This window comes from Pituophis catenifer, unplaced genomic scaffold, assembly GCF_029215685.1.
Source record: "Pituophis catenifer annectens isolate HBS135680 unplaced genomic scaffold, rPitCat1.0.hap2 SCAF_1, whole genome shotgun sequence".
Taxonomy (NCBI): Eukaryota; Metazoa; Chordata; class Lepidosauria; order Squamata; family Colubridae; genus Pituophis; species Pituophis catenifer.
The window spans coordinates 261036491-261059216 of NW_027256881.1; the positions used below are offsets into that span (position 1 = coordinate 261036491).

The 22726-nt window shown below is 38.5% G+C and overlaps 1 protein-coding gene across 1 annotated transcript in view; it reads left to right on the forward strand.

The window, feature by feature from the left end:
• Window positions 1-22726, forward strand: part of BDNF (brain derived neurotrophic factor) — a 50572-nt gene that overhangs the window by 14856 nt on the left and 12990 nt on the right. The window lies entirely within an intron of this gene.

Sequence of the window (22726 nt, forward strand, 5' to 3'; positions counted from 1 at the left end):
AGGTGGCTTGCTGGATTTAGTATCAGCTGGAGCTTCCACAAGGTCTTCAGAGAGAGTCTCATGTAGAGCATATTGCACTAGTCCAAGGTAATCATGATAAAAGTATGTAGCAAAGTCTGCTCATGCCAGATAGAGCTGCAACTGATACACTAGCTAAAGTTAGGCAAATGGTCTCCTCATCTAGCAGTTCAGCTAGAAGTAGCCCTAAGTCTAGGAATCAAGTCATAGATTTGTTCCTTCAATGGGTAGTGTTTGCCCATCAAGAGAAACAGTGGCTCTGACAGATAACATGGATACACAAACAGCAAATCCATCTTGGTTTGATTCACCTTCAGCCTGTTTTTCTCCATTCAACCCAACAGTTCCCATGTACTCGGTCAAGACATTAATAGCATGTTCTGTGTGGTTTAGAGTACAACTGAGTACTACCAGTGTACTGATCATACTGTATCTAACTAATAGTTGACCTTTCCTAAAAACTTCATGGAGACCTTTTAAAAATATGTGGGAAAGCCCTGAAGGATCTGGGATAAATTCTTTTCATCTATGACTATTAACAGCTCCTTAGGAAGGAATGGAACCACTGCAGTCCAATGATCTCAACTCTCAACTCATAAGCAGAAACACCTTGGTTGTCCATATTGAAGAACAAAAAGTATACTCCTCCCACTTGGGCCCCATAAAACATCTAGAACATGGGCATCCAACCTTTTGGCTTGCCTGGACCATATTGAATGAAGAGAAATAGTCTTGGGCTGCATATACAATGTATAATATAGTTTTATAATGTAAAATCCCATAATAATGTTAAAAGTTTACAATATTGTGGGCTGTGTTACGACCTGTCCAGAGCTGCATGTGACCCTGGGCCACAGTTGAACATGCCTGATACAGAGCAACAAATGCTGCTTCCATCTCAGGCCCAAGTCTTTTATTTTGTTAGCCACTACCACAGAAATTAGCACTTTTATATCTTTTTGTGTTATCCTCTATATATGATTTCTTAACACATCTCTAGACAATTTGCCATTAGTATTACATCGGGATTTGCTTGTGATACTACTTTAGTAGCACATCTTTCCCCTCCCAGTTTATCTTCATGCTTGCTACCAGTATTACATTTAGAACTAGCATCTGTTCTTATCTTTCAAGCTGCCTCATAAAGAAAGAAGAGCTTTTAGACAAGCCCATCAAGAATAATATGTCAGAGCAATTACATCACAAAGCACAACATGGCTATGTTTTTCTATTGTTGCTTGGTAATACAAGGATCTTTCTACACTTTCACTGAATCTAACATTCAAACATCAAAGACTAATATTGCTCATGAAGCACTTATTTACATTGTTTACTTTCACCAAAAGGGATAGTATTTATAAATTAAATTTTCTGGGTGTCAAAGACCTAGATTTCATGGTGAAAGCACTATCAGTACAAAAGCTTTTAAAGACTTTGCTTCCTATTTAAATAATTGAAAAGAAATATGTGAAAGGAAGCTCAGGAGGATGTTAAAGCGGAATTGCTCCTGCTATATTTACGGTTGTTTCATACATGTCTTACTTCTAGGCACCACACCTCATTCTCACTCATATTTTACATTCTCCAGAACGTCTGCTCAGTGGAAAATACAGGGTTTGCATTCTAATCCTTCTCAAACGCTTGATTTGTCATTCTGCTTTTTGTTCTGTTCTCTCTACACCCAAATTTTGTTGCCCTGGAATTTGTTGCCACTTTCTCATTTACATAAGAACTTAAAAAAACCAAGCTTAGTAAGTTAATAAGATGAAAAAAGAGCTAAGGTTTACGTGCCTTTATAAACCAATTCCCAGTGTCTGTCTTCAGGGTTAGAACAGGCCATTTCAAGACCAAACCTATTTTTTCTATTTTTATTAACTACAATTTAGTCTATAAATATGTTTACTAGTTTTTCAAACTCCTGGGGGTATGAGAAGAGAAGGATGGGGGTGAAGTGCCCATTTTTCATGAAGCATCTGAGTATGGCTCCCCCTCTCCCTGGCCTCAAGTGGAAAACTTTTATTTTGGAAACATATTTTCTCCAAATGGACAAATGCTTATTATGTGGAACAGCAGTATAAAGACCTTTTACAGTCACAAAGTCTAAGCAACACCAAACAAATATAGTTGTGCTCATCCCATCCCCTTTGATATTCCCATGCTCTTCCATCACTAAGTCTAAGCCTTCTCAGTGAAACAATCCCATATTGTTTCTTTATTTACTCTTGTTTCTGCTTCTTCTCTCTTTTCTTGTTGTTTCCACTGAAGTACTGCACCATGAATGCTGACGGCACATCAATATGAATTCCAGACTTAGTTTGTATTTTCTCCAGTTAGTCTTGAACTTTCCACCATGAAAAATAAAGGTCTAACTCTAACATAATATAAAGAAAAAAAAATCTTCACAATGAAGTCAGAAACTGTTGTGGTATAGTAGAGCCTAATAAATAAAGTTAACATTTTATTTTTAGACTATCAGATGATGGTGATAGTCTTGACACATAAAAATATTATACAACTTACCCAGTAGTGGGTTTCACTTACCTTCGCTACCAGTTTGGAAATGCGAGCTCACGCGTGGCGCTTCTGCACATGTGCAGAACCTTCTGAGAATGTGCAGAGTGTCCGTGATGACATCTGGGCAGGTGGGCAGCCTCCCACCGCTACCCAAACCGGTAGAAATCCACCACTGATCCTACCCTCAACTACACAATTATAATCCCATTGAATAGATAAATAGAATCCAACTATGACAAATTTCAACATACCAATTATTGATTTAATAAACCATGGTTTATTAGTGAACCACAGGTTTTGGGAGCAAAGCTTTTAAAAGTAAATCTCTTACCTAAAACAGCTAAAGCTAAGAATATAAATGCTGTCTTTACAGAAAAAAAAACCTTGCAATATAAAAAGATGGATAACCTTACTACAATTTCTGATTTTTCAGGTTGTGCAGTGCCACCAAGCAACCTCTTCTCTAGCTGTCAGGGGTCTTTGAAATTATATGGTTGGAATACAGCCCTGAGCTACCAATGAATAGAGGCATAATTTTCCACCAATTTTGGGCTAAGACAAATAAGAAAGAAATTTAGTTCTAGGAGAGGCTTATTTACAATTAAAAAAACCTTCAATTTTTGAGAACAGATTCAACTTCCCATTCAACCATGGAGTTCAGTGGGTGAGTTTAGGCGTCTCACTGTTTAAATCATAAGTTTAACAAACAATATCATGTTTTCAATTCAACCTTCTCAATAGGTTGTTGTTATGAGGATTATATGAGACAAGATCCCCGTGTACTGTAGGCTGTTTGGAGTTCACAAATAAAAAGGTGGACCAGAAATGTGGTATTTAGTAGACATCTCCCCAAACTGAAGACCCTTTATGCCATTGCCCACGGCTGCTGAAAAGATTTTGTATTACTAAAATAGAAAGAGTGCCTAAATCACAGAAGCCTCTTTATTATCTCTGTCTCTTACAAACTGAATAATTTTGGATCTCTTGAAGACTGTGCATATTATGCAATGTATAATGCACGAATAACACTTCTCTCAGGAGCAGAATCAAGTGGTAATTTGAAAATAGCTTTAAAAGTCTGTTTACAATCTGGAATCAGAAATATGTAGAGCCCTTATCTTTCCAAGAATTTGCTACTCCACACCCACTATCTCCTCTCCTGCATCAGCTGTTCTTCTATTTAGTAAGAAAAGAAATTGAGTGAAACTATCACTATTGTACATATAATCTCCATAAGGGAAACCAAGAGTATAAATATCCTACCTTCTGGAAAGGTATAAGTAGCATTAACACGAGAAATATAGCCACACAAAGAGCTTGAGTTTATTGCCAAATCGAAGCTTGATTTTGGACTCTGGTTGTTGCAAAAGCAAAATCTAGTGTTGGAGGTAGCTTAGAATATCTCCAGTCCAGGTGTTGGACTCTACTTCTATCTTTTATATGCAGAACATCTTTCTTTCCTTTCCCAAATCTCCTTTTTTTCTAGCATAATAGTTGTGACTTAAAAAGTGGTGTGTTACATAATATTAAAATTCCCAGGATTCTTCAGGGTTTTTTCCCCTAGTTATCATTGTTAGATTTGTCCTTTATCTATCCTAATCCTTGAAGAAGATTCATTCCACAGGATAAGACTTCTAGAAAATCAAATTAATGCAGGCAATTCTGAAGACATTCTTGAACTGCCTTTTTAACTCTTTCAATATATCACCCATAAATAGACGTTTACATGATGATTGTGCACTAGACTGCAAAATATAATCACCACAATTTTAGAGGGAGGATACTTAATATTTCAGTTATGCTTTTTGTACTAATGTAGAGTGTCATATAATTAAAGCATTTCTCTTAACCTTTTTAAGTTTAAAGAAAAAATGTCATCTTACTTCTACATTCTATATAAGTTATCTCTGTTTCCTTGCTTTCCATCAGTAATTTTATGCATTTTTTCTTTTTTTCTTTTATTTGCTTTTGAGCCTTCCTCTCTGTTGCCTATATCTTTTCTGTTCATTCAGATTATTTCCTGCCTCCTCCTTTCTGTTACAAAAAGTTCAAGGTGGATACTGTAGTCTGTTTTATGCAATAGGGGAAATTTTTTAATACATCTCTAATAAATAGTAGACAATATCCCAGAAAAATGAAAGAGGGGCAGACATAGAGATTATCTATTGACCATGTATTCTTATTGGAGTAATTGCCTCTAAAAAAATGGAACAGTTGAATCAGTGCTTTCTGGGGCAAAAATGGAATATCAGAATATTATTTTACCAGACCATAATAAGAATCATGTTGCAGAGGGTGGTTTGTTATCCAGTTCCCGTGAATTTCAAATTGTATGAGAATTCATTCACTTTGAGGCTCTGGAACTGATTGTGCTGCATGTGGATGCAGGTGGTAGAAAATCAATGATTTTTTTTTTCTATTCCTATGGGACTTTAACTTGGTAAATTGATTGAAAAGACAATCCTAATTGTTAATTGATTCAACTTGCCATCGTTTCTTTCAAAAACAAGATAAATTGAACTACTCTGAAACAAGTTCTACTAGTTTGAACCCAATTATTAAACAGAGTTGTAAAATGTAACAGACATTGTTACCATCACTATCCTACCTCCTTCTTGTGTTCTTCAGCAAATTATTTCTGCATACATTTCTCACTTTATTGGGGAAAAAACTGTATTGATTTGTCTTTTTATCTACTTTGATGTATGTTGTGATAGTGCAATTTTGCTCTTTAAATATGCAGTGAGTCATATTTAGATTCTATTACAATGATTATGATGATCTGCATTATTTCAATTGCCTAAAGTTGGGGATGCAATGTTAAAGATAAAATGTGCATAATCTAACTTTCAAAGACCAAATATGTCATTCTTCTCATTCATAGTCAAGTCTTTTTGTTAATGTCCCAATGCTGACCATTCTTCAAGTCACTATCAGAAGAAAAAAAAGGGAAGTAAAGATGTAGCCTCATTTTTTGTAAGAGTGGACTTTGAAGGTCCATTTCCTGATGGAAATTCTGCCAGAAGGTGAAGGCGGAACAAATTCAATAAAGGATTTCTATATAAATTAAAGGCCCATTGTGAAGGATACTACAATCTTTGCAATGCAAAGGAGTTGAAATTTGCTTTTATTAATCTAGATATCAAAACCTAGAGTATGTATGTATCTAATAAAAATCAAATCCATTTGTGTTGAAAAATAAGGCTTATAAAGTATGCAAATCAACTTGTTTCAAAAATGTATTAATTGCCTTTTATCAGAATGACACACTGTACAGTAAATCAAAAATATATGCTGGATTTCATAGCCTAGCAATTCAGGCTGTTTGCATATATATTATGCCCATAAATACCCAATCATCTGCTTTGTATGTAAAACACATTCAGAGTTAGTACTGGTAGAAGACAAACTTACCACTTCGTATAAGGATTTTAAATTTTTTGGAATGACCAATACTCCATATATTTCTCCATAACACAATTAGGGGTTCTTATTAAGCACACAATTCTTGTTATTTGGGCATGATCACAAGCACCGTTGCCTCTTCATTTTAAGATGAGAGTGACCCTCAAACTCTTGTCAAACTCTTGTTTATCGGAAAGCATGTTTTATGTTTTATGTCCTCCAAAAAAATTTATGCGTACAACACTTTGTCCTCATGCACATAGTAATTTCCTGTCCTTAATAATAATGTTGCAGTGTATGATGTAACTAGGACAGAAGCAAGGATTGCGGGAGGGAACCTGCCTTTTAAATCAATGTGTGTGTGTCTGTCTGTATGTATGTATGTATGTATGTATGTATGTATGTATGTGTGTATGTGGAGTAGAAAACCTGCATTTAGAAAGACTATATATCCCTTTGGCAGTGGAAATGAAACTGAACAATCTTCCCTCCTTCTGTTCCAAAGTTAACATAGTGGTTTTACCTGCGCACCTATAAATTATAAACTTGAATAGGGAGGGAAGAGTTAAAAATGGGCCATATTGCAATAGCAGGAGGTCTGGCCATTCCACCTTAGGCTCTTGACAACATGCCCTACATTTAACCTACAGTCAGGAACTAATTAACAGCACAGATGGTAATGAGCTAGCATATGTATAAAGGGAAAAAAAATACCTCTAAGATTTTAACCAGCAGCCTTGCCTACTTGTATAACCATTAAGGAAAAGCCAATGTGCAAAATATCAATACGGTACCTGTGGGAAATCAGTGCCTTGTAATGGTTAAAGTACAGGGTTCTTTTTCAGGAGTATGGTTGAAGTGTGTTGCTGCACAGATATAGGTAAGTCACAGAAATCCACCTATTTGGCTAGAGGGAAAATGGGATGCCTAAAGAAACCTGCTATTGCCCCCAATAAGCACTATGGGTCTGAAAGTTTATAAGAGAAGATTATGCCACTACATATCTATTCCAGTGGTGGGTTTCAAATTTTTTTACTATTGGTTCTGTGGGTGTGGCTTGGTGGGCGTGGCAGGGGAAGGATACTGTAAAATCTCCATTACCTCTCCACTCCAGGGGAAGGTTACTGCAAAATCCCCATTTCCTCCTGATCAGCTGGGACTTGGGAGGCAGAGAATAGATGGGGGCAGGGCCAGTCAGTATTTTTACTACCGGTTCTCCGAACTACTCAAAATTTCTGCTACCGGTTCTCCAGAACTGGTCAGAACCTGCTGAAATCCACCTCTGATCTATTCGGCCACTACGGTGTAAATAATTGTGATCATCTTTTTATTTTGGATTTATGAAATAGATAGATGCATTAGTTGTTTATATATCATTAGGTGTCTCTTTCCATGTTGTTGTTTTTTGTTATCTGCTTTTTCCTACATGGCTGGATAACATGTAAGTCTTAACCTTGAAGATGTGACATTCACCTGGTTTTTCATGCCTTGTTTGATCTTTTGGTTCAGCTTTTTACAGGTGCCCTTCTTTCTTAATATGTTTTCTGAATACTACTTTGAAACTGCTGCAGTAATAAAACTTTTCTTCTTTTGAAGTCTCAGCTGAATGATCTATGAAAAGAACTTTTTTGCAGATCCTTCCTCCCAATTGGACATAGCAGAATTTTTAAAAAAATCTTTGTTTCATGCAGAGATACTTATATGTTTTGCTGAATAACGAGATATATTTAGGACAGCCATGACAGGATATCAGCCTTGAAGCTGCAAGTGAAGAAGTCTGCTGGATCAGAGGACCGCATGTGCCTCAACACATACTCCCACGTCCAAAAATTAAGCATAAAACAAATTTAGCAACTTTGTGAGGAAGACAAGGTTATATGTTAGGTCAAACAATTGCTAAAGGAGAAGAAAACCAATAGCACCACTTGTACGAAAATAGAAAGCCAGAAGGAGCAAAAGTGCTATCTATGACTGTTTGCCCACTGGGCACAACCCATGAGCTTATGCCTCGATATAGTGAGTTCCTGACTCTCAGGGAGAAAGTCTGGTCCCTTGAAACCAAGTTGATGGAGTTAGAGATGTTCTCAGATGAGAGGATCTCAGATGAGAGGATATTATTTAAAATATGAGCAAGATCATGATGTAGGAAGAATCCATTCCTTAGATGTTCAGAAGGGATGAGGAAGAAGGCTTTTGAAGGCAATGGAAAGATTAGAAGCACAAAGAGATGAGTTTGTGGTTGGTATATAGCCGTGATGGCGAACCTATGGCACACGTGCCAGAGGTGGCACGCGGAGCCATATCTGTGGGCATGCGAGCGTTGTCCTAGCTCAGATCCAGCCCGCATGCCTGCGCTGGCCAGCTGATTTTTGGGCCTTTGGGCCCACTGGAAGTCGGGAAATGGGCCTTTCTGGCCTCCAGGGGAGTGGTGAAGGCTGTTTTCACCCTTCCCAAGCTCCTAGAAAGCCTCTGGAGCCTGGGGAGGGCAAAAAATGGGCCTACTGGGCCCACCGTGACATTGTGTGCCAAAAGCGGGGTCGCACAGGGGTGTCGCGCATGCATACACAGGGGGCAGGGCGCATTGAATTATGGGTGTGGACATGTGTGTGCTTGACACACACACCCCGCTCCCCCCTATTTTGGCACGCGATGGCAAAAAGGTTAGCCAACACTATAGACTTTATAATGGCTTGCCTGCATGGTGGAAAGGTTGCAGACATTAACTCCTATAAAATATTGTGCTGGAGATGAAACAATCATTGTGTTATATCTTGGAGCCACAACAGTGGAAATGTAGCTGGCCATACCTAGAAGCCAATATAGGCTGCTAGTTAATAGATTGAAATCCAGAACCATTAAGATAGCACTCTAGAAAAGGACATTGGCCTGTTCTATGTACATGACTACATAGCAGGGGTGAAATGCTCCCGGTTCGGACTGGATTGGGCGATCCGGTAGCGATTGTGGCAGGTGGTTCGGAGAACCGGTAGTGATGGTGGCACGAGGTTTCCCCCACCCACCCGTGTGTCGTTACTTCCTGCTTTTAAAAGGTAAAAAAAAAGGTTCTGACGATCGTGCGCCACAGCTGTGATCGTCAGAGCCTTTTTTTACCTTTTAAAAGCATTTTTTTACAACCTATTTGCCCGAATAGGTTATTAAAAAATGCTTTAAAAAAGTAAAAAAAAAGAGTTGGCCATGCCCACCCAGGCACATTACCTCCCCACCAACAATGCCCACAGAACCAGTAGTAACAAATTTTACATTTCACTACTGCTACCTAGACAGATATAGTTCAGTAGTCTCAATGTATGGATAAGACAATAGTGTCAGAAGAAAAAGTGGAGTTAGACTTGGATCCAACTGAATCTCTACCCAAGAAACAGACTCCAACTGAACCAGAGTTGAAGCAGGCTGCTGATACATTTCATACATTGAAAAAGATAGCAAAATAGCTTTAAACTGATCCTTGGGGTGGGGTGACTAGGATCTGATTTGGAAAGGTATAAATATTTCAGAAAACATTGTCAGGATTAGGGCCAGTATTAGAAATGGATTAATAAGCGTGCCATTTTTTTAAAATGCCATGCAGAATGTTTCATGCAAACAACAAGAAATAAGACATCACATATAGATTTTTCTCTGGTAACATTTATAGTAACAAACCCAAGTGCAATTAGAGTCATTACTTATGAACAAACATATAGTTGGTGTAACAGAAACTTGGTGGAGTAAAAGGAATCAGTGAGATAGACATTCCTGCATTCAAACTCCATAGAAAAGACAGGGAGGGGGAAGGTATTGTACCACATATCAAAGAGGTGTAAGCATGGGTGCTATTCAACAGGTTCTGACAGGTTCTGGAGAAACGGTAGCAGAAATTTTGAGTAGTTCGGAGAACCAGAGAACCAGAGTGGGGAGGGAATGGGGATTTTGCAGTATCCTTCCCCTGCCACACTCATCAAGCCACACCATGCCCACCAAGCCACACCCACAGAACTGGTAGTAAAAAAAATTGAATTCCACCACTGGGTGTAAGTTACTACACTAGAAAATATTGGAAGACAGGAGCCCTTCATGATAGGAAAGCAATATCTGATCAGAAATGTAAATTAGATCAAAGCCTATAACCTACCTGATAAAAAAAAAATATGATGGTGATCTTGAGGTATAGAAAGGAAAACAAATTGTAATGTGTGTGTGTGGGGGGGGAGGGTCAGTTACCCTCAAAGGATTCAGTTTTTGAGATACTGATGACAGTGTTTCAAAACAATTGGCCTTGGAATGACCAGAAGACAGGTGATCCAAGATTTAATCCTAGATAGTCACTGTGATCTAGTGCAAGATTTTAAAAAATGTGACTACAAAAAACAAACTTCTCAAAAATGAGGATTTCAGTGAAAAAAAAAAGACTGAAAAGAAAAGGCAATAAAGAGATATTTCTCCATGATGCTTCAGTCCATAATAATTGAGACTCGGGCAAAATGTCCACAATATAAGAAAGAAATAACCAAGCCTAAGAACAGACCAGCATGACTTTCTAGCAATGTCAAGGCAGTTGTGAAAATGATGAAAGTTCCAGTGAGAACAAAAAGTAGCAGAAATTTCGACAGAAAAAGTAACAAGAAATCATCATCATCATCAAATTTAAATGTCTGTGGCAATAAAAGGGAGACAATAAGAAATTATTTAAATATTTATATTTGAAACAAAAGACAGCCAGGAAGCATCTGGCTTGAATGAAAAAAAGAATGAAAGTGATTGTCAAGGAGGATATGAAGATTGCTCAGGAATTGACTGAATTATTTACACCCATCTTTCTTCGAGAAGATATAGCTGAGGCCAAGTTGACTTTCTCAGAGACTCAGATAATAAGCAACAATATTCTAGAACATCTTGACAGAATACATCAATAGTTCCTGATGTCATCCACTCAGCTCAACTTAAGACTTCAGATGTAAAACTAGGAACTTGCTCTTCATATCAGGTTCAGTGCCAAAGGGATGGAAGCAGTGGTGGGATTCAAGTAATTTAACAACCAGTTCTCTGCCCTAATGATTTCTTCCAAAACCAGTTTGCCAAACTGCTCAGACCGGTTCTCCCGAAGTGGTGCGAACTGGCTGAATCCCATCACTGGATGGAAGGTAACCAACATGATACCATTTTTAAAAAGTGAATCTAGAGGAAATCTAGGAGGGTATAGGGTACTCAGTTTAACATCTCTTTGGGGGGAAATTGTGGGTACAATTGTACAAAAAGAAATACTTAGCATATAGAGAAATATATGTGTGGATTTTACAATGATAAATCCTGCCTTTACCAACCTTCTGGAGTTTTTCTTTAACAATATCAGCAAGTACATTGGATAGAGATGACCCTGTCAACACTGTATACTGGGACTTTAAAAGTACTTCCACAAAGTGCCTCATGAAAAGTTCTTGAGGTTATGGGATAAGAGGAACAGTTTTTTTATGAATCGCTAACTAGTTTTTTAAAAAGCAGAAAGCAAAGAATTGGAATAAAGAACAACAACTTGCTTCCTTCAAGGATATTTCTAAAAACTGATGCTTTTTAATTTGTTCATAAATTATCTTGATTTTCAGCTGCCTAAGTCTGCAGATGATATCAAATTCCTCAAAGTGGTGAAAACTATTGCGGGGAGGGACACAAAAAAGACTCTTTAAATTGGAAGAATGATCAAGGAAATGCAAATGAAGTTCAGTTTAAGTACATTTAAAGTGATACACATTGGGGCAAAAAAAACAACAACCCCCAAATACAATAGTGAGTAAAACTAACACTTTCTGTAACTAAACAGGACAAAAATACATTGGGCTCATTATGGTTAGCTGAATGATTCAGATACAATAGTTATGAAAAAAAAGGATATTCCATCCTAGGTACCATTGAGAAAAAAAATGAAAATAAACCTGCCAATACTGAAATGCTGTCATAAAAAACCCATATGTCCACAACTACAATATGTACTTGGGAAAATATAATAGAACTGGAAAAATTACAGTGAAAATTATCAGGGACCTTGAAAACCTCCCTTATAAGAAAAGAGGAACATAACTGAGATATATAAATTCATGTATGGCATGAATAAAATAGTAAGGAACTTTCACTTGTCTCTCAATACAGTAGGATCAGAAGCCATCCAATGGAATTGAAAGGAGATATAAGAGAAATGAAATGTACTACTTCATATATTCTTTATGAATACTCAACTATGGTAATGGACCCTATCTTGGATGGCTTTACAAGAAAATTAGATAAATTCATGGAAAGCAGGTTTATCACCCAAGTTGAGAATAGCCTGCCTGCCTCCCATACCAGCTGCAAAGAAACAAGTGTCTGTTTCCATCTCTTGCTTGCAAGTATATGCAAGACATCTGGTTGGGCCCTCAAGTAACAAATACTAGAGAAAGATGGCCTTGATTTGACAAATTATCTACCTTTCGCCTAGGACCATGATGGTGAACCTATGGCACACGTGCCAGAGGTGGCACGCAGAGCCCTCTCTGTGGGCACATGCGCTATACACCAGCTGCTCTTCTGATTTCCGGCACTGGCCAGCTGGTCTTCAAGGACACCAGAGCGCCGGAAAATGGCCTCAAAAACGGCCTGAAAATGGCCCAAAAAACAGCCGGAAAACAGCCCAAAAAAACAGCCTGAAAGCAGCCTGAAAATGGCCCCAAAATAGCGTGAAAATGGCCAAAACACAGGGGTATGTGCGCCGGCCAGCTGAACTTTGGGTTTTCGGCGCTGTGGTGCATGCACATGCACACACGTTCCAATTTGGGCACTAGGTACTGAAAAGGTTTACCATCACTGGCCTAGGACTTCTAGTCCTATGTTATGTGGTTGTAAAAATCCAGACAATACCAAAAAGCTGTTTGTATTTATTTGCTGCTATCTAGAAGTTATCTAGATTTTGGCAGGACAGACAGAGTCCTCCCAATGACTTCTTGTCTATTGAAGAGTTGCAGAGAAGGGAGCATTTCATTCCAAGGCTTGCAACATCAAAAAGCGGTTATTGCAACTTACAAATTTCTTCTCTGCCACTAATTCCAGTGCTGTGTTGTCCCTGGTTGCCTTAATGGTAGCATATACCTTTCAGAGGACACTGTCAAAGGAAAAGAGAGAGGAAGTCCTGGGAATAATGTTTAAATTCATCTTTGAAGTTTCCAGATGAGATTGATAACGCTGAAAGAATAGGAATGTCTGTTTTGTTGCCATGCATTAACTTAAATAATGCTTCAGGAAAACTAGCTGATGAATTTTGCAGTGAACACGTAAAGCAGAAAAATGAACTCTCTATGTGGTAGCCTTTCAATACAGGTAGTCCTCAAGCTATGACCACAATTGAGCCCAAAATTTATGTGACTAAGTAAGAAATTTGTTAAGTGAGTTTTGCCCCATTTTTACAACTTTTGTTGCCACATTTATTTATTTATTTATTTATTTATTTTTCCATTTATATACCGCCCTTATCCCTAAGGACTCAGGGCGGTGCACAGCCAGAATTAAGAACATGAACTACAAATATTAAGAACAATTAAAATATATATAAATTTGGCCCAAAAATTTAAAAATCACACACCAATTAAAACATTTAAAAAATTTAAAAATTTCTTCTTAAGCCAGCCCGGCTTGCTGGAAAAAGTGGGTTTTAAGGGCACGGTGGAAGGCACTGAGGTCTTGGATTCTCCTTATCTCTGGGGGCAACTGATTCCAGAGGGTAGGTGCCCCCACAGAGAAGGCTCTCCCCCTGGGGTCACCAGCCTACATTGTTTGGCTGATGGCACCCTGAGGAGGCCCTCTCTGTGGGAGCGCACGGGTCGATGGGAGGTCGTCGGTAGCATCAGGTGGTCTCGAAGATAGCTAGCCCTATGCCATGGAGCGCTTTAAAGGTGATAACCAACACATTGAAGCGCACCCAGAAGACCACCGGGAGCCAGTGCAGCTCGCACAGGAGCGGTGTTACATGGGAGCGCCATGCTGCTCCCGTCACTACCCGCGCTGCTGCGTTCTGGACCAGCTGGAGCCTCCAAGTGCCCTTCAAGGGGAGCCCCATGTAGAGAGCGTTGCAGTAGTCAAGGCGAGAGGTGATGAGGGCATGAGTGACTATGCACAGGGAATCCCGATCAAGAAAGGGCTGCAACTGGCGAATCAGGCGAACCTGATGAAAGGTCCCCCTGGTTACAGCTGTCAGATGTTCCTCCAAGGACAGCTGCATATCCAGGAGGACTCCCAGATTGCGAGCCCCTTCTGTGCGGGCCAAAGACTCGCCCCCAATAGTCAGTGATGGAGTCAAACTGACTATATCGGGATGCCAGGAGCCACAGCCACTCAGTCTTGGAAGGGTTGAGCTTGAGCCTGTTCCTCCCCATCCAGATCTGCACAGCCTCCAGGCACTGAGATATCACTTCAAGGGCATCGTTGGGTTGGCCTGGGGTGGAGATGTACAGCTGGGTGTCATCAACGTACTGGTGGTATCTCACCCCGAAGCCACGGATGATCTCGCCCAGCGGCTTCACATAAATGTTGAAAAGAAGGGGCGAGAGGACCGATCCCTGCGGCACTCCACAGATGAGAGGCCTCGAGGTCGACCTCTGCCCCCCTGCCAACACAAACTGCGACCGGTCAGAGAGAAAGGAGGAGAAACGCAATACGGTGCCTCCCACCCCCAACTCTTCCAGCCGGTGCAGCATGATACCATGGTCGATGGTATCAAAAGCCACTGAGAGATCTAACAGGACCAGAACAGAAGAGCAACCTCTGTCCCGAGCCCTCCAGAGGGCTCAGTGTTAACTGAATCACTGCGGTTGTTAAATTAGTAGCACGATTGTTAAGTGAATCTGGTTTCCCTATTGACTTTGCTCGTCAGAAGGTTGCAAATGATGATCACATGTCCCAAGGAAGCTGCAACCATCATAAATGTGAGTCAGTTGTCGAGCGTCTGAATATAAATCACATGACCATGGAGATGCTGCAATGGTCATAACTGTGAAAAATGGTCATAAATCACTTTTTTCAGTGCCCTTGCAACTTCAAACGGTCACTAAATGAACTGTTGTAAGTCAAGAACTATCTGTATTATTCTAGCCAGATAAAAACTTCTTTGGTGTATCTCTTTCCTGTCATCTAGTGCTCATTTGGATTTTTGCAGTCCAGATTGGGTATATTTAAGGTGGATCTCAATCAGTTTTCCGCATCTCCTATAGTGCCTACAGGAAATGCCAATTATGTTAGAGGAAATTAAAATAAATTGGGCTTTGCCGTCCTGCATGGATTGTTGCAGAAGTGATTTAGTGAATAATAAAGGGTTCCTGTATTTACATTCAATGTGGAAAAACATTTATGGCCAGTGTCATTGATTTACTGTGTGCAAGTTTAGACGAGAAAACTGATTTATGGTATTTTAAAATACTGATTGTTCCACCCAATGTAGTTTTCTTAAAGACTTCAGCATAAAGACACTTACATATTTACATTTTGAGGAAAAATAAATATTTATGGCCAGTGTCATTAATTTGTTCACTAAACATTTGTTACAGATATCTGATATATGGTCTTTGAAAATACTTACTATTTTCTGCCAAAGCAGGTTTGCCAAATGACATAGCTAGAGAGAAACCTGCATAAAAGAACATAACTTGCATGCTTTTTTCTTGATGCTCTTCATTCAGTCCATCAGATCATTTCACGCACATTCTACATTTTATGTACATTTTATACTGCAGAAAATGAAAATATGGTGATATCACCCTCATACAAATCCAGATTACTTTTGCAGAGGAAACTTCTATTCTTCCTTCCTTCCTTCCTTCCTTCCTTCCTTCCTTCCTTCCTTCCTTCCTTCCTTCCTTCCTTCCTCACTCTCTTTCCACTTGCTGTTGATGTGTTTAAAATATAACTATGTGTTTCATGATGATGAGAGATCATAATAAGTTATAAGATTTCTCAATTCAAAAGCTATGAAGTAGTAGTTTTACCTTTTATATTAGCTGAATTTTTGTCACACAGTACCTTTCTAAGATTCGTACCAGTAACAAGTTATTACTTTTAATGGAAGGAATGTCAGAAGTGACCACAACCTGCTCTAAATCAAAGACAAGCCTGAAATAAACCAGGTTTTTCCTTGTGTCAGATGGTTTAAAATGGAAAGTTGAAAATACATAAATTAAGAGTGAAAGGTTCAGTTTCTCCAGCAAAAGGGCAAAATCCTTTCCTATCTGTGGAAAGAAAAACATAGTCTAAAGCCCCATTTAGCTTTGTATAAATAATTTATATAAATGCATGTGTGTGTATACAGTTACAAATCTGATAAATGTATAAATCACTTTATATTATTTTTGTCAGGGTGTATTTATATACATTTGGGGGGCATGAAGAGGTTGTAGTAAATCCTTCAGCAGAGTTCCTACCCGGTGATTATATACTACTGGTGCATTGTGTTCTGTTATTAATTACAATGTTTGAACACTTGTTACTCACTTAAATAACAGTCGGTGCATATGTGTTCGTGTAAATATTCATAATTGGGGAACAAAACCATTCATTTCAAGTGTATCCCACAGCCAAAGGTTTTCAGGGCAATTCTGGTATTGTGGCAACAAAACCATCTAATTAAACAGAGATAGCAGTGAATGTTCGAAATGTACTAGTCAGGGCAGGAATCAGCCATGACTGCCTGCACAGTTTTCATTAAAGCATTACAAAGATGCATAAGCTTTGCCTACTATTTTTGTTACAAACATTTTCCTGCTGCCTGAGCTTCAGTGTAATGATTGAGAAGAAGGCCTCCTTGAACCCAGCTGTTAACTAAATGGCTCATTATGGCAAGTCATACATATTGCCCTTTTATGTTGTGGTGAGATTTTAGCCTTCTGCTTCTAACTTTCTTCCTGAGGCCACCCAGCTCAGAACCAGAACGCAAGCTTGATTGAGTAAATAGGCTGGGCTAGGAGGAGTAAAAAAAAACCATAGAGATTGTGGAATGGCTAGCTCAAAAATGATTGACACCTTCACCAACAAATACAAATAGTTACAAGCAAAATAACAAAGCTTGCTGTTGCTAATGCTCATTGGAGCTGTGCTAACTGGCATTTCCAGTTCAGACTTTTCCATTCCAACCACCAGCTATGGCTAACAGCACATTGACTTGTCTACTCTTTGCTAGTTTAACCAGGGCCACGCAGCATCAGAAGTTCAGCAAAGGTAGGTAGCATATTTAGACAATAAAACTGAGTGGCCATAGATCCTCCTGGTTCTATTACTCTTTTTTCTATCAAAAATTTGACCAGATGTTCCCCATCAGAACTGTGTCCTGGAATGTTGCATTTCTTACTAACACTTCTTTCCTGCACACGACTTTTCAGGCATGTACTAACAGAATGCTACAAATATTACTTCTGCAGGCCCCTTTGGATGGTTGGCAATGAATGTCATGGTGGCAAAGGAAGGGTTGCCTGACTTGTTGCTTGCACAGGACACAATATTTCTAGAGAATGAATATAATTTGTTGCCATGAAAAATCCATCTTAGCAGAATGTTAGATGGCCTTCTATTCGCATACTCATATTTCTTCAGATCATGTGCTTTGGCATCTGGCATGGCAATTGAGAAAAAGAGGCTACATCTGAGGCCAGATCTAGCCCAGTATCTTTCCCCTACTTTCACTGCTCCAAATATGAAACGGGGAAACACATGAAGTTCCTTAATAACTTATGTAGCTTTAGGGTTTTTTGGGTTCTTTTTGGTCAAATTGGCCATAACATTCTAAAACCAGTAGTGATCCAGTTAGGTTTTACTCACCCATTCCCACTTGTTAAAAAAATTGAACATGGGTGGACCTGGAGGCACACGAGCAGGGTATTTAAAACTATGCAACTATGGAGCTGTGCTTTTCAGCAAGGCATTATGCTACATAGCAACATGACACCTAAACAAAGGAGACATGGAATAGGACATGAATAGAGATGGACTAAACTATCTCTGTGAAGCTCTCTAAAGCGGTAATTGAAGGGAATCCTTACAAATGGTAGAAAGGCTGGATCTTTTCTTCTTAAATCCTAGCAATTTAGAACTTACCTACATCTCACCTGCTTAATTTGGATCTGTCCATATGTTGCTCAATGCCTTTTTCTGTCTTCATAGCATTGACTTGTATTTTTAATCCACATGTTATTAAGCTTTTAAAAAATGGGCTCTAAATATAAGACCTGTTCAGTTTAGTATGATCGTCAACCATTATTAATTCAAAATTCAGAGAGTGTGTATCACATTTTTCATGATGCATCTTACTGATTCTTCAGCATCTGATAAAGACTATTGGTGTCCAGGTTTAGCTACAGACTGAGCATAATCAAAAGCAAAATGTTTTCATAATAGTTCGTCATAGAAAAAAGCTGTAAACTTCTGAATTGGCTAGTAAGACATCATCTGGTTTAATTTGTTTCTGCTAAAAGTATTTTATTTTAAAGAAACATAATTCAATAGTGGTACGCATAGACTATATAACTATCTTTCATTGTTGATAATTAAGACTAATGAAAACATTATAGAAAAAGGAAAATAAGATTTTGGTAAAATTAATATAATTATTGCATCTTCACTGAATAACACTGGTTAACTTTGACTGCTGAGCCATTTGAATTTTGCGACCATGTTTTTCAGGACTACTTACTCCCAAATCCATCTTGGCCTTTGAGGAAAAGAACTTTTATATGCATCTATGTTTTATAATAAACATTAATTCATTTATTTATGTTTTAAATATATACTCACATGCTCCTGGCAAAGCCAGTTTACATGAAACAATAATATGCTAATGAAAACAAATACACCTATCAATAAATGATAAAAAGCAATCACGTCACAATTAAAAGTAGCATTTATATAAGCATAAATGAGCTTCAGTAAGGAAATGTCAGGTTCTAAAATCAGGTTTTCAGATAACTTAAAAAGTAAACCAAGAGGTTAAGACAATGGGGAGGAAAATTCACAGCACTAGGGCCACTGCAGAGAAGGTCCTAGCCTGACTATGTTCCAGCTAAACTTTCTTCCTTAGTAGGTCTTTCAAAGGATGGTCAATAGATGAGTGAAATTGCCAATTAGTAATATAAAAGGAGAGTTTTTCCTGTAGACAGGCAGGTCCTGAACTGTGAAGGGATTTATATGTTAGAACAAGCACACTGAATTTGACTCAGAAAAAATATGATAAAGTGGGTGGTATATGTTTAAAAACAAAATGAAGCTCAATTAGATCCCATTGTTTGCATAATCTGTTTAACGATTGCTTATAATTACTAAACAGCATTTTCATCACCATGAAGGTATGAGAGCTCTCAAAAGTCTTCTAGGTTACTTAGGCACTGTTCAAATGACATCAGTTAAACTAACCCATATTTCATCTAATTTCATCCTGAAATTAGGTCCAGGCCTGAATTAAGGTATTTCAGACAACAATTTATACTGAAATTGGCGTAGAAAAAGTCTGTCACAACGAGGAAGATATTGTATTTCTGCCAACCGATCTTGAGTGTGACGTACTTCAAATAACACTGATTAGAGGCGTTGTGTATTGGAAGATACCTACCACAAAGTTTGAATCAGTGTAGATCACTTTCAAGATATTTAACAAAAAATTCACAGAAGTTGTGAATGCTCCAACACTGGAAGTTTTTAAGAAGATGTTGGATAACCATTTGTCTGAAGTGATGTAGGGTTTCCTGCCTAAGCAGGGGATTGGACTAGAAGACCTCCAAGGTCCCTTCCAACTCTGCTATTCTATTCTATTCTATAACTCAAGGTGCACACTGGTTTAACCCTCTCCCTATCCTCTCCAGAAATATGTAATTCTGAGAAGGTTCAAAGATTTCTAATAAAAAAATCTCAGCATTCTTTTCAAATTACAGTTTATAGAATTTGACGTAGGCAGAAGCCATGACATTTAAAATAATAAAATAAAACAAACGAAAGAGATTTCAAACAGGAATTGGGCAGCCATTTGTCTGGGATGGTCTGAAAGTTCCTGCCCCTGAGCATGGGAACCTGAAGTCCCTCCCTAACTATATTTCTAGGATGAAACACATTGGGATCTAGTCAGTAGTGGTTTTCACTTACCTTTGCTAATGTGTGCATGTGAGCTTTGCTCGTGGGCAGCGCTTCTGCACATGCGCAGAACCTTCACATTCGCAGAGCGTCTGTGATGACATCTGGGTGGGTGGACAGAGCCTTCCACCGTTGCCAGTACCAGTCCGCCTGAACGGGGGCAAACTAGTAGAAATCCACCACTGGATCTAGTGCAGGCTGTAGAAACAATGGTCTGAAAGTGAGCAATGACTTACAAATAGTGATGCAACAGAAGGAACTTCTCTATCAATCAAGGTTACATAGTGGTTTGAAATGAATAATAGAGGACATGATGAAAGTGAATACATTTCTGCATAAAATGAAGAAAGTCATCAGAAGAATGTTTTCTTCCTCTGTAAAAATATTTGATCCAGAAACACTTTACACTTTTCATTGTTAAATTATGGAACTTATTTCACAGCAATTTTTTAAAAAGATTCACATACTGTAGGTGATTTAGGCCTAAACTGCAAAAATCTGAATGAACACTGGATGGCAGAAGACACAATTTTCTGAATCATTTTGCTGACATCTATTGATCAACCAGATTTTTACAGTCCAAATCTGATAACCTTAATGTAGATTAAACTACCGAAGATGAAGAAACTCTCGAACTATCATAACGCTAGGTTTACATTAGACCTAATATGAGAAGTAGAATATTTGTTGGAATATACTTTATACACGTTTACTTCTTGTAGTTGTTTCACATAGTTTGCCATTATGGTAACACAATGCAGAATTAAAATGTTCTTTCTGTGATGCAAAATAGTGTTTCCTACCTCAAGGATAGATGGCAATTTTTTTAAAAAAAAAATTCTCAGAATATCAAAGGGGGAAAAAATCTAGAATATGGAGAAAGATAAAGAACGGGCATTCCATTTCTACATGAATATTGGATCATCTCTACCTTCATGAACTATTGGCCAACAGAGTGATTAAATCAATGTCTTATCTAATGTTCAAATAGTTTCATGAGTGATGCAAAAGCTATTACATTCTTAAACAGAACAAAATAGTTTTTCATGTTGCAACTTTATAGCTTGGTTTCCACATAATCTCTTGTTTGTTTTGAAGTCTCAATCACTGTATTTAATACTGATTGCCATTATCTGTTGTACTATAATGTAGTTGGCTCGCTGTGTTATCTGGGCAAATTATAAACCACTAAACAGGCAAACAAGGGGAGTACTTCTAACATCACTATTTTAGGAGCACTTAAAGTCATTAGTATGTGGTTAGGGTGCGTGTATGGGGTGTTTTCAGTAATTAAAAAAATAATTATACAGTTGGGTGAATATGTATCCTCAAGGATAACTTGTGTGTGCTGAACAGCCAGTGGCACATGCATCTGACTCTAATCCTTCTCGCTCTTCGTAGATTCAGTTCTTGCAAATCATGTGCTAACCTGCAATCCATTTCAATATCTGTTTACACACCTATGAAAAGGTATAAAAAAAGTAGGAAATGAGGCAATGAAATCATGCCTGCAGAGGCACAAAAAATAAAATTCTAGTTTTCTAAACTTATTCCCCCTGCTGATACAGTGATTTATCTATCGATAAACATATTTGGATATTATTCTTTGTTTCTCAGAAATAATCAGTGTGCATCAGATTGCCATTTCCTTTTGATATTTTTTTTTTAAAAAAATATAACTTTAATATAGAATAGAATGGAATAACAGTGTTGGAAGGGTCCTTGGAGGTCTTCTACTCCAAACCTCTGCTCAGGCAGAAAGCCTTATACCACTTCAGACAAATGGCTGTCCAACATCTTCTTTAAAACTTCCAGTATTGGAGCATTCACAACTTCTGGAGGCAAATTGTTCCACTGATTAATTGTTCTAACTGTCAGGAAATTTCTTCTTAGTTCTAGGTTGCTTCTCCCCTTGATTAGTTTCCATCCATTGCTTCTTGTCCTGCCCTCAGATGCTTTGGAGAATAGCTTCACTCCCTCTTCTTTGTGGCAACCCTTGAGATATTGGAACACTGCAGTGATGGGTTTCAAAAAAATTTACTACCGGTTCTGTGGGTGTGGCTTGGTGGGCATGGCATGGCTTGATGGGCATGGCTTGGTGGACATCGCAGGGGAAGGATACTGTAAAATCTCCATTTCCAGCCCACTCTAGGGGAAGATTACTGCAAAATCCCCATTTCCTCCCAATCAGCCGGGACTTGGGAGGCAGAGAATAGATGGGGGTGGGGCCAGTCAGAATTTTTACTACCGGTTCTCCGAACTACTCAAAATTTCCGCTACCGGTTCTCCAGAACTGGTCAGAACCTGCTGAAACCCACCTCTGGAACACTGCTATCATGTCACCCCTAGTCCTTCTTTTCATTAAACTAGACATACCCAATTCCAGCAACCCTTCTTTATATGTTTTTAGCCTCCAGTCCCCTAATCATCTTTGTTGCTCTCCTCTGCACTCTTTCTAGAGTCTCAACATCTTTTTTACATTGTGGTGACCAAAACTGGATGCAGTATTCCAAGTGTGGCCTTACCAAGACATTATAAAGTGGTATTAACACTTCACGTGATCTTGATTCTATCCCTCTGTTAATGGAGCCTTGAACTGTATTGGCTTTGGTGTCATCTGCAAATTTGATGAATTCCCCATTTATTCCCTCATCCAAATCATTGATGAAGA